General features: G+C 39.0%; 1 long non-coding RNA gene across 1 annotated transcript; it reads left to right on the top strand.

Moving 5' to 3' along the window:
• The first annotated feature begins 1,222 nt into the window (after window positions 1-1,222).
• LOC140575220 (uncharacterized) lies at window positions 1,223-9,176 on the top strand. Its single transcript, XR_011980796.1, has 5 exons — window positions 1,223-1,391; window positions 4,544-4,861; window positions 5,338-5,474; window positions 5,560-5,624; window positions 6,798-9,176. It is a non-coding gene; the product is annotated as an uncharacterized lncRNA (long non-coding RNA).
• The last annotated feature ends 1,062 nt before the right edge of the window (window positions 9,177-10,238 follow it).

Genomic DNA, 10,238 nt, shown 5'->3' on the forward strand with positions numbered 1-10,238 from the left:
ATACAACTTAGGAAACACACTTGATAGATCAAAAGATCTCACACACACACACTGAAGCATACTTCATACTTTAACAAATGTACATTAAACTGTCACATACAAGTAAATTAATTTATTTATTACCATAGTTATGCAATAAAGTGTGCTTTCTCCTCAGGTGATCTGACTTCTTTCAATGTCGTGTGGTGACCTTTAGGGTGTGCCTTATATTTGGGCAGTGCAACCTTAAAGACTAAAAACCTTGTCCCTTTTCCATTGGCTCCTGTCACTATCTGTTTGCATATGGGGTGTGTCTTTCTCCACTTACTCACCACCAGTGTGTAGTCAATACCCTAAGCCTACATTCCCCTGTCTGTTCATTATTAATCCTTGTTAGTGGTGTGTTTGACTAGTGTTTAGAGCTGGCTCTCAAATGGGTTCTTAGTTTAAATAATTTGTTGTCAAATTATGGGTATAAATGAATGGCTTTGGCAAAAATAAAACATCTCATTATCAGGAGCCGGTTCCCATCATTCACTTCAAGGAGCTGGCTTGACACTGCTGGTGTCAGTGTTGAAGGTTGTAGGAGCAAGTTGCTGCTTTCACTGTTGCTGAGTGTGGCTTTAAGTTAAGAATGCTACAGTGTTATGCCATCAGCATTTGTGTCAATAGTAATTGTCAGTTAATAAATGTAACCTAAACTCATCATCAAACTTTAAATATGATCTAATCATAATTGATATGTTTAAGAAGTGTGTATGTATATGGTGATAATACAATAATACAATAATCATAAAGTGCACTTGGGTGTAGTTTAGTTACAGTAAATCTTAAAGAAGCACGGAAGTGTACGCACTATGTGAGTCAATACACAAAGTAGTTTTATAATATACTTGTGTACAGTGTAGTAACAATTATGTAAAAAATTGCATACTTAAGTTTGCTTAAGTTGTATGAAAAAAAACACTCAAAAGCACAACTTAATGCTTTTAGGTTGTATTTAAACATTGCTTAATACAAAAATTGCCATATGTTGCTCCAAAATAACATTTAGTACATATTTAATAAAGTAAAAGTATGTACTTTTCATATTAAATATATTAAGTTTTAAAAAGCTGCAAGAAACAGGAAACAGCAAGTGTTGCACAAGTCACAGTCATGACAGTCATGTTTGCAAAGCTGCTGACAAAGAGAGATCAGTCCTGTGCAAGAATATTTGAGCACAGCTGCTCTGTGCTGCATAAACATTAGAGTGGGTTAAACTCCACTGAATAGCTTCTGAGAGTGTGTATACAGGGTTAGTGTAGAGCTGGGTGTGGAGCTGTCAGTGTGCTGTGAGGTCAGCGTTGTTTTACTAGTGAGGATGTTGCTGAGCTTTTACATTCTCTTCATCGTGCTTCACGTCTCTGAAGGTGAGTGTAACATTTTCCCTTAAGCATATCATACAACAAACATTGCCATCAGAGTAGCTTTTATTAAAAAAATGGGACGTATTTGCTTTGGTGAAATCACTTTGTCTATGCTAAGCTGTAGAAGTAACACTTTATTTTACACTTATATGTATGCCCTACTGATTGTCCATGCTGAAATTGTTAACAAAAAGGTTTAGGTTTTAGAGTCATTTTAATACAACTTCCTCTTTTCTCTAGTGAAAAAATGTACCCTAATTGTATTTAAAACATTTTTTTTGTCCAAGTATGCTGTAAATATACTAGCAAATATATGTCCTTATTTAAAATGCTAAACATAACTTAATATTATGCTTTCATCACATTCTTGCAAGTAAACTTTGATCACACTTTTAAAATATGTAGTATATGTTTAATAAATACTTTTCTATGAAGTACTTTTAGTTAAAACATAGTTAATTTTAGTTAGATAGTTTACAAAACAGCTACTACAGTAATTCACTTAAAGCACACTTGAAATGTCACAATAAATTATGCAAATATACTGTAATCTTTGTTGTTTTTAACCAATTAAACAAAGTCTGTTGTTCATCAAACTGGATCTATCCCACATATTACTCAACTATTTTGAGGTAGATGATCATTTGTGATCATTTTACAGATCTTTGAGGTCAAACTAATTGTAATAATTGAGTTTATTCTGTTGCCATTGGTAAATGGATAGTGATTGGCCCGTACAAGCTTAAAAACAAACTGCACTGATGTTGGATTTATTTATTTATTTATTTCTCTAATTTTGATATTACTCAACAAGTCAGCTGTGTTGGGTCAATAATATACAGTGGGTTTGTGTGGAATGCAACCTATTTGACTACACCTCAAAATGTTCCCATTGGTTTCTGGTGCCACGTATTTGCATACTGGGTGTGTCTTTCCCCCTTCACTCACCATCAGTGTGAAGCCACTCTACCCAGGCTACCTTCACCTATGTATGCATTTGTGATCTGTGTAGTGTGCAAGGCTGTAAGAGCAAGTCTTTGCTTTCTCTGCTACTGAGTGTTGTAGTTGATATAATGTCCTCCGAGTTTATGTAGATGGTAGTTGTTTCAGAGAAATCATATCCAGACCTCAAACTGAATTGAGTGCTTCAGTAAAAGTTTAAAGTATCTGAAATATTGGTATTTTTATGTTTATGTACATATTCAGTAAAAAATGTGTAGTCTGCTTACATGAACTTAAGGCAACTCAGGTTTAGCACAGTTAGAGTTATGCTGTTGTTCTATTTCTGCACGACTGAAGTCCCATAAGTACAAAAAAGTTGCTTTTTAGCACTCTTTAAGTGCACTGATCATTAGTGTGGCAAAACGTACACTTTAGCGCACTGCTGCATAAATGAGATTGGTATACCTGAGTCTACTTTTTATTTTTTATTTTATTTTTAGTTTAGAGTTAGGTTGTATTTAACAGAGATTTAGGTGAATGTTGGTTATATCAGTGGATACTGATTGTTTACAAAGCATATACACTGCAGGGAACCATCTAAGTAAAATGTTACAATAGGGTAGTTTGGGCAGGACACAAAAGCTATGTAGCTTTTAATGGGGGTTCATTAACTCAGCTCTTTCAATATAGCTCTCATAGTGATGACTGGCGAGTGTCAACACACCAAAAAATAAGCAACGTACATGGTATAATGGAGGGATTTGGAGCCATCAGTGTCATCAGTGTCATCATCAGTCTTATGTTGCTAAGCATCTTATTATAAATGGCTACGCTTCAGGGTAGCTCATAACTCAGATGATGATGAAACTTTATATATTTAATTATTTTAGTTTAACTTGTTTTTAGTTTGTTGTATAACTTATAGATTGTATAAGTTTTACATTCATTTCTAAAGTAAGATTAATAGTGAAAGCGTTATACATTTTAAATAGCATAAACAGCATCCCAAACTGTATGAACAGATGAATTTGTCTAGAAAAGGTTCATCATTTATTGTTTTACTAATGTAACCGGTCTACCTGGACCTGGTGCTGTTCACAGGAAGGGTGAGCACTGGTGTTGTGATGACCAGTGCTGGCTAAGGAACATGGAGGCAAGTCTGTACCTTAGGCCAGCTCACCAACTGCAATCGTTTAAATGCCTGCGGATCCTTCTTCTTCCCTGTATCAACAGCCATAGCGGTCATTAGAGGATGTTTTATGGAAATTATTTATTGCACACACAAGATACTTGAAACTGGACATGTACTAAACTTAGACTAAAGATACAGATTTTATTTCTATGTCTCCTGGATGCTTGTAGACATCAGAGCGAATTACTCAAACTTTGGCTACCAGCATGTATTGCTTAATCTTAATCTGCCTGTTCAGCTGCTGTTGGGTGATTCGGAGGAGTCGTTAGCTTGAAAACAATAGGATGGTTAATAAATCTTTATTAACTTGTGAGATCTTTGTTCCGTAATGTACAAATAACCAAATAATCATGCCATGACCAAATCATGACAGGATTTACTTCCAGAGATGTCAATGTTGTACTTGCACTGTGATGGAGGATTCCATTACTGAGTAGATTGATTCATGGGGGACAATCGATAACTCATGAGCCTTTTGAATGCTTAATGGATTAATTATGTCATGTTTCATTGTGGCTTGTAGTGGTGGCTTGGTGGTTACAGCACTGGGACTGCTAAGATACCTCTTTTGGGTGCTTGAGCAAGACACTTAACCCTCCTCTGCTCCAGGGGCTCTGTAGCATTGTTGACACTGTGCTCTGAACCTGGATGGTTAAATTGGGGCATATTGTTTGCAAGTGATGTACTATAAAGTATTGCAGAGGGTGTGTGTCTGTTTACGATGAGGCTGATTTAACAGTTGCAGTCAAATCGACACTCGTTCTGGTGTCTACAACGGTTGCTTGAATCAGATGCAGTGTTGTTTTGTAGGTCATTCCAGAAGCTTGAATCTATGCTTCTTTCTGTGGAACTTCAATGACTAAGAGCTGGTATACCTAACTCATTATATAAATACTGATTACACTTTATTTTCTTAGATACATCAAAGTTATTTGAAGCTTTCTCTTGACTATGATCATAATATACAAATTCGATATATGACTAACCTTAACTGACTGATTTTGATTCTGTGTTTATGCAGGATGCACTCTGGAAAACACTACAAAAACTGTGAAAATAACAGCACATAGAGGAGGGTCAGTACTGCTGCCCTGCTACTGCATTGACCCGAACACCGAACCAGAGAGATTCTCCTGGAGTAAACTCAACACAAAAACAAACAGATTGGATGCTATATCCAGTGAGAGTGGTCAGTACAGAGACAGAGTTCAGCTGGTTAATGATCACTCTCCAGCTAATCTCTCTCTACTCATATCACACCTGACTGAAGAGGATGGAGGAGATTACTGGTGTGATGCTGAAAATGGTGTATATGTTTTCATCAAACTTACTATTGAAGGTAAAACACTATTTGAAACTTTGTTTACAGGGCAATGCAAATCTCAAAATATCTACAGTAGTCTCTTCATCCAGTAAGGTTAAATTAGATGTATAATACTGCCTAATCTGCCTAATATCAACAAACATAGCTATATATCTACTCATATTATCTTTTGGTTATTTATATAGAAGCTTGTACAATTACTGTATTCACATGTGTGTTTGCTAAATTGTGTATTTCAAAATAATTCTATGATAAATTTAGACTTTTTCATTTTTATGTATCTGTGTAAGCTCGGTTTGCTGTTGTCATGTTTATGCACATATTATCAAACCTTCGTATTATCAAATCCAAATTTAAATTACATAAGGTTCTGCAGTGCTGGGTAGACAAACAACTCCCACCAGAAGCCTAAGGCTAAGCACAGATTTCAATTTATTCAATGTCAAACTGATCCCCTTTCTGAAAAATCAGTTTCATCAACTGCATTACAGGGTCCTGTCACCCTTCTGTTTCTCACATAAAGAAATGCCTGCTCAAACTCCTGCTACCAGCATGTATTTCTTAACCCTTTTGCCTGTTCTGCTGCTGTTGCTGGGAGTCGGAGGAGTCGTTTATTGGAAATGTAGAGGTACACACACAAAGACACACACACAATCTTTTGAGATATGTACAGTATATCTGTCTGCTCACTCTTTATGACTGATTCTGGGCAGGACAGAGACAAGGTCAGATAAACAGCAGAGCGCAAAGAGGGATGAGGAGTGAGCAGGACACAAAGGTGAGTCCACGCACCACCCACATCACATTCTATTAAACCCATAACATTTACTCATATCCCATTACAATCAAGACTTCCCAATTTATTCACTTTTTTATTTCATTCCATCATATTCAATCACATCCCATCACATCTCATATTCAGTTGAATTGTTTTTAATTGTATTCATGTACATGTTGTAATCACAGGTCAGGCGTGGCATTAGAAAATAGGAAACACTGGCAGGGAGGAAACAAAGCAAGATTTATTAAAGGGCAGGGTAAACATAAACAAAGTAGCAACCAAAGTGGGACTAAACAAAGTATACAGCAATCTGAAGGACAAAACAGGAAAACAAGACAGAAGTGTCAAACAAACCTGGACTGGGTAAAACAGTGGTAACAGGGACCGAACGGAACAGAGGGAACAGAGACTAGATAAGGGGAGAACTTGAATAGGGAAAAACAGAAAACCACAGAGCAGCACTCAGGACGGGACAGTGGACATAAAGATAAGCAAAAAGCCACAAGCTGTGCTTGGGCAGATTAACTAGACAGGAAGAACAAAATCCACAAGGCAGTGCTTTGGCAAAAAAGAGGAAAACAGACAGGGCAACTGAAAACTGAAACAAAACGCAAAGTCAAGCTTCTAGGAAGATATACTAGGAGGGATAGACAAAAGGCAGGTATTACCAGGACAGGGCAGGGCAGGGCAGGGCAGGCAAACGAAGCGCTAGGCATGAGACGTTTTCCCTTGAGCAGACCATGAAACACGCTGATGCAGGAATGCACATAGTCAATTTACGACAGAGAACTGGTGTGAGAGAGAGATGCATAAAGCCGCAGTCACAGGTGGAGCTCCTTCTATGAGCAGAGGGGTGAAGTCCTGGGACTGACACATGTTTTTTTTTTTAATTATAGAAATGCTATGTAAATTAACAGTCCAACTGTTATTTCAAGTGTTATGCCACATACTACAAATTATGTTTATTTCTTTTGACTTTAATTATTTGACTTCAATTTTAGGATTTTTGCTGCCAGTCAATTGACCATTTTTTAAATCATCTTTTCCAGTGTGAGAATGTTTTCACCACCTTTAGTTTGGTGCTAACATATCACTACAAATCCCATACAAGCATTAAAAATGAGTGTTTTATTAGTTTTGTGTACATGAACGTTTCTGTTCTCTCTGCAGGATCAAGTAATGTACTCGACTATTGTCCACAGCAACATAACCAGAACACCTACAGTGACCAACACTGAAGATAACATTGAATATGCCACCATCAGACTGAACTAACATCCTGTTCCAAATGTTTTATTGTGTCCATGTTAACTAAACCTAATTTGGATTCAGTTTTTACAGTTAAAGATTTCCTTGCATTAGGTGACCTGTCAGAGCGTCACTTTCACTTTCACTTTTACAGAGACATCTTGTCATCTTGTCAGAGAGAGATCTTGTCTTTTTAGTAGGGTACTCTGTTATTCTGCTCTAAGGGGAAGGCAAACAGGCTGAGGTGCTGGCAATGTTTTCCCTCCAAAATGTCATGTGACTCGTTAGTGTTACTAGGTCTCAGATGTGCATAGGAAGCAGGTGTGTTCAATTTTGTAGTACAGCTCTCACACTCTCTCATACTGGTCACTGAAAGTTCCAACATGGCACCTCATGGCAAATAACTCTCTGAGGATCTTAAATTATTGCGCTACATAAGGATGGCCAAGGCTACAAGAAGATTGCCAACACCCTGAAACTGAGCTGCAGAACAGTGGCCAAGATCATCCAGCATTTTAAAAAGAGCAGGGTCCACTCAGAACAGACCTTGCATTGGTCGTCCAAAGAAGTTCAGTGCACGTGCTCAGCGTCACATCCAAATGCTGTCTTTGAAAGATAGGCGCAGTGCTGTCATCATTGCTGCAGAGATTGAAAAGGTGGGTGGTCAGCCTGTCACTGCTCAGACCATATGCTGCACACTACATCAAATTGGTCTGCATGGCTGTCACCCCAGAAGGAAGCCTCTTCTGAAGTCTGTACACAAGAAAGCCCGCAAACAGTTTGCTGAAGACATGTCAACAAAGGACATGGATTACTGGAATCATGTCCTATGGTCTGATGAGACCAAGATTAATTTGTTTGGTTCAGAAGGTCTCAATCATGTGTGGCGGCAATTAGGTGAGGAGTACAAAGATAAGTGTGTCACGCCTACAGTCAAGCATGGTGGTGGGAATGCCATGGTCTGGGGCTGCATGAGTGCAGCAGGTGTTGGGGAGTTACATTTCATTGAGGGACACATGAACTTCAATATGTGCTGTGAAATACTGAAGCACAGCATGATCCCCTCCCTCCGGAAACTGGTTCCAGCATGATAATGACCTCAAACACACCTCTAAGACGACTACTGCTTTATTGAAGAGGCTTAGGGTAAAGGTGATGGACTGGCCAAGCATGTCTCCAGACCTAAATCCAATAGAACATCTTTGGGGCATCCTCAAGCGGAAGGTGGAGGAGTGCAAAGTCTCGAATATCCGCCAGCTGTGAGGGGTGTACTCACTTTTGTGATACACTGTATAATATAATACCATTCTAAACCTAAATACCCATTCACACACTTTCATGTTATTAAACTGTAATTCACTTACAATTAATTACACTAATTACTTAATGTCAGCCCCTCGGTATTGTGCCCTCTCTCGAGCCACCGCCCCAGGCCCAAATAAGGACTTCCAACTTGTTTGGTTCAATGTTTGGTTCATTGTGTCGATTCAGTGTCTTGTTTCATATTCATGTGTTTCACCTGCAGGCTGGGGGTACTTAAGGAGCCTAGTTTGAGGCCGAGAATTGCATGCTTGGTACCGTGAGGTAGCCCGAGAAGTTCCCGCTATGGCTCACATTGTGTTAAGGCCAGCTTCTGATCTACGTCCTCGTTCACAAGCAGGCCACCCGGCCATTCAAGAACTCATTATTGTTAACTTAATTTTATTCTTAAATGTCCATGTATGATATTTCTATTGGGTTTATGTACCAAAACTATTTTTTTACATTACTAATGCCAACATCTCTTTATCTTCTTAAATAAAAAAAATATATATTTTTTACTGTACTGTCTTTTTGGAATGGATTCATGTAACTGACATTTTTGGTTACCCTGTATTGTCCCAGACTGGACAGAAATGCCCTTTCCATTTTGCATCTCCATCAACAACATAAATAATGTAAGTAAACACTACAGATATCCTCAAAAATAAGCAGTGTGTCAGTTTAGCAAAGAGTTTTCTCAAATGCACCTTCAGGTCCAGCATGTGTTTCAGTCTCAGACCCAATCTAAAAAGACAGTGTGTTAAAAGGGCAAAGGGAAGGGACTTTATTGTAGTCTTCTTTTCTGTCTGTTACTTATGTCCACTCTCCCTCTACAACCCACCCCCACTCCATGTCCAAAGCAGACACAGAAATCTGGTCAGTGTCTGTGTATGTGTATTAAAGCAGAAAGAGAGATGTCGGTCGCTGACCAAGGTGCTAAAAGAACCTGCATCAAGCAGAATTGTGGTTTTGGAAAGCCTGAATCCATACGGGAACTGGTGTAATCTCTTCTGACACTACTCCAGCATGTTGGAGGCTTCTGACTGCTGCATGCCATTACCACACCAGATGTGTGGTTACAGATGATGCTGAAACCTCATATTGTTACCATATAAGGGCCTAGGGAAACCACGGAATGGTGTAATGACAGTTGTTGTGATTTTGTAGTTGCTTGCCAAGGTTACGCCTTTGGTTGTAGTTGGTTGCCAAGGTACGTGTAACACCTGCATTAATGTGGTTTTGAGAGACAAGATTTAGCTATGGAAACGGCTGCACATGAAACAGACTATGTCAGTTGTATTTTGAAGTTGATAGTAGTTGATTTGAAAAAAAAGGTGTACGCATCATGGTATCATAGTTAAGTCAAAGGACTGCTCTCTAATCATAGATTAGCTTGGCTCATCAAGGATGTTTAAAAGGGTATAATACAAAGAACAAATGAAAGCAAGTAATGCAGCAACTAATGGGCATAAACAGGAAAGCAACGTAAACGAGACAACCAAAAGAGCGAACACAAAGCACACCTGAGACCGGGGGGCTCTAGGAGCTGAGCTGGGTGAGCAGGGTAGGGTAAACGGGGGGATACAACCAAAACCTACAGGCCGTGCCTGGAGAGACTAAGGGGGAAACTAAGGATGCGCGTGAACCGTGCAGAGACTACTCAAAAAGTGGTGAAGAGAGCTGGGGAACCAGCTACTGAACCATAAATGGCTAGGCCGACCAAACCTGACAACACAGCTGGAGCGAGAGTCGTGGGTAAACCCAGGGAGCGAGCGAAAGTGCCTCGCTAGATCCGAATATAGCCAAATGGTCCGCTAGTGGCCTAAACAAACTGTGATCTGTGTAACCTCTCAGGCTACCTTGGGGTCCTAGACTAACAATTCTTGGCGAGGAGCTCAGGAGCTTCGATCTCCTTAAGTACCCCCAGTCTCAGGTGAAACACATTAAGTAAACAAAACATAAATTACTCAATAGAACTAGGAACACGTGAGAAAACAAACTGAACCAAACACACGAGCATGAACCAAAACACTGAACCAAAACAGTGAATCAGAACATGAA

Source organism: Salminus brasiliensis, chromosome 1 (assembly GCF_030463535.1).
Source record: "Salminus brasiliensis chromosome 1, fSalBra1.hap2, whole genome shotgun sequence".
Lineage (NCBI taxonomy): Eukaryota > Metazoa > Chordata > Actinopteri > Characiformes > Bryconidae > Salminus > Salminus brasiliensis.